Genomic DNA, 3,315 nt, shown 5'->3' on the forward strand with positions numbered 1-3,315 from the left:
CTATTACCTTCAATTTAGGGGAAAAAAACCTTCTATCTTATTATGTAAGTTTGCTATCTCTTATACTTTATTTTTGTCCCTTAAGGATATGATTTCTCTCTTATCACATTCAACACATTCAACTTAGATCAATGTATACCATGGAAAACAATGTAAAGACTAACAGACAGCCTTCTGTGGGGGGGGTGGGGGGAGGGAAGCAAGGATAGGGGGAAAATTGTAAAACTCAAACTAAATAAAATCTTGCTTTAAAAAAAATATGTTTCCTCTAGAATTCAAGCAATAATCTATAGCTAATGACCTCAGTCAAATATCAGCCTCTATCTGATCCTGATTGCCCACATCCTTTGGTTGCTCCTTCAATTGAGTTTCATCCGCAGGATATTCTCTCTCCAAATGGGTTCCAAGAGAATAGAATAGGATAGGTAGGGAGATTGCTGTGTCCCTTCTCAGCTCTGAAGAAATTCCAAAAGACTGACCCAATTCCCCAGAATAGTCTGGGCCCCCAAAATTTCAGGGGTAAATATGATGCCAAAAATCATAGGTATCAGGAATATTGAAATGAACTGGAAACAAATTTTGTAAATCTTTTGTTTGCACTGTTAAAATCTTATAATATATTGATCATCTAACATTCTGTTAAAACACTTAACTTTGACCTTGGCTACGTTCTCAGTGGTAAGGCAAGCTAGAATATGAAAGCATGGAAAAATCATCTTGAGACCACTCAGGCCAAAATCAAAATTTTCCAATGTAAGAACCTCAAACCCTCCCCAAAGACAAATTCTCCAATGCAGGACTTGGACAACTGCTAAACAACAAATTTCCAATGGACCTTGAGGGGGCATTTTCTGGTGGGTACTGCTCTCTTTCCTTTTAGACTTTCTGTGTTAATCTTGCAGTTAGACTGCCTGGTTAATTAGCAATTCACATGGCTTTTTAATCTCTCTTAACTTCTCTATCATTTTCTTTGTATTCTAACAAATTCTTAATAAATCTCTACCTCTCTTTTTACACCTGTATTACTGGGTTGACTAGTGATTCATCACAGGAAACATTGAGCCTCTGCAACATGAGTCTGTCATTAGCATAGCGGGAGATACCCAGGACTCTTGACTTCTTACCTAGGGGCAAGGTGACTGAGGTGTGAAGACTGAGCACACTTTCAAGAAAGTTAGAGAATATAGTTTTGAAAACAATCTTTATGGAAGTTCTTATATATCACAGTAAACAAAGAGACACAGACAATTGACTTAGACCTTACCCTCTGGGGGTGTGTCATCTAAATGGTGGGAGGAACAGCCGCAAAGAATGGTAATATCTGCAAATTCAGCACATGCTATCTCTCCAATTAGAATATAAGGTCTCTGAGGGCAGGAACAGCTTGGATTTCATCTCTCCATCTCCAGGGCTTCACACAGAGCAGGCACCAGTGGAGGCTTGCTTGTTTACTGTTCCTTATGCTGCTGCTGTTATTGATTATCCCTTTGTTCTCCAAGGGTGGTATCTTGATTTGTTACAGAATTGGAGTTGAATGTGGCAGGTCTCTGCCTCACTCTCACCTCCAGAAATGCTGGTTTGCCAATCACAGATTATTTCTCTTGAAGTTCCACTATGTTTTGCTGGGTTTTTTTTTGGGGGGGTTTTTTTTTTTTGCAAGGCAATGGGGTTAAGTGATTTTCCCAAGGTCACACAGCTAAGCAATTATTAAATGTCTGAGGCCAGATTTGAACTCAGGTACTCCTGACTCCAGGGCCAGTGCTCTATCTACTGAGCCACCTAGCCACCTACTGAAGTCCCACTATGAGGGAGTAAGGTGAACCAGTGTTTAGAACACTTGGGGGGGGGGGATGTTAGGAAGAACTGAGTTCAAATTCAACCTCAGGTATTGGCTAAGCAGTGAGTCACATTACCTCTCGTGCCTTAGTTACCTCAACTGTAAATCGAGGATAATAATACTAGCTACCTTCCAGAGTTATTGTAAGGATCCAATGAAATCATATCTGTCAAAAACATAGCAGACTTGATTAAATGCTTATTCTTTTCTCTACCACCCATCCCCAGACAGGCAGGGTATGAATTTTCATTCCCATTTTACAATTGGGAAAACTGAGGCTTAGTAGCCTGCTCAGCCTTCCAGCTTGTAGGTCACCCTAACTTCAAACCCACTAGTCAACTGCTGCCCTGTAAATGACTGACCGACAAGGATAAAGGAGGGCAGTTATGAAAAATAGGGGTCCAGGGGGATGATGGAGCTCTTCACTCTCAGCTGGGGTCTGGGCATTCCATAAATGGGTGGAGGGGGAAGAGACAGCCACTAACCTGGCTGGCTGATCCTTCTATTATAAATGGCTCATGAATACTTATTCCAGAGTGATTAAAATAGTTTTTTTTAAATTAAGACATCTTAATAAATGCTACACCTATCTCAAGGAGAGAAGGGTGAGGAATCCTGGAAATGTTAGGTCTTATATGCAGTTTGAAAGGCTTTGTTCCTGCCCTTTTGTGCCAATCATTGGCTGGGGTCACAAATCTAATTGTGACATTTGTCCCCATTCATTTTCCCCTCCATGCTCATTATACCAATGAGCAAGAACAGCTACCTCTTTGAGCATGCACAAAAGAGAATGACTCAGACCCTAGGTTAATTTGGAACTAGGTGTGGCAGACCTGGCCTAATCTCAGTTTTTGATCAGATTAAGGCTAGGTCTTTTGTCTTAACTCACATACCTGCCTGTAGGCAACAAAACAGGCAGATCTCAGTTTTTTAAATGTAAACTAACAATTGTCCCTTCACATTCTTGTGGAAACCAAATACCCCCATATTCCTCACAATTCCCACTTTTTTTTTTAGGTTTTTGCAAGGCAAATGGAGTTAAGTGGCTTTCCCAAGGCCACACAGCTAGGTAATTATTAAGTGTCTGAGACCAGATTTGAACCCAGGTACTACTGACTCCAGGGCCGATGCTTTATCCATTGCACCACCTAGCCGCCCCCCACTTTTCTTTTTTTAATAAAAATCTTTAATAAGAATTATTAGTGATTGCTTTCTCAAAACAAATTACTTGTTATTGACATGACTACTGACTTTTTCTTTTTGTTTTTTTGCAAGGCAATGGGGTTAAGTGACTTGCCCAAGGCCACACAGCTAGGTAAATATTAAGTGTCTGAGGCCGTATTTGAACTCAGGTCCTCCTGATTCCAGGGCTAGTGTTCTATCCACTGCACCACCTAGTTCCCCCAACTACTGACCCCACTACTATCCTTGTGCCCAGGTAGCAGGCCCATAAGTCTAGATAACAACTCCCTGACTAA

This window comes from Macrotis lagotis, chromosome 1 (assembly GCF_037893015.1).
Source record: "Macrotis lagotis isolate mMagLag1 chromosome 1, bilby.v1.9.chrom.fasta, whole genome shotgun sequence".
NCBI lineage: Eukaryota > Metazoa > Chordata > Mammalia > Peramelemorphia > Peramelidae > Macrotis > Macrotis lagotis.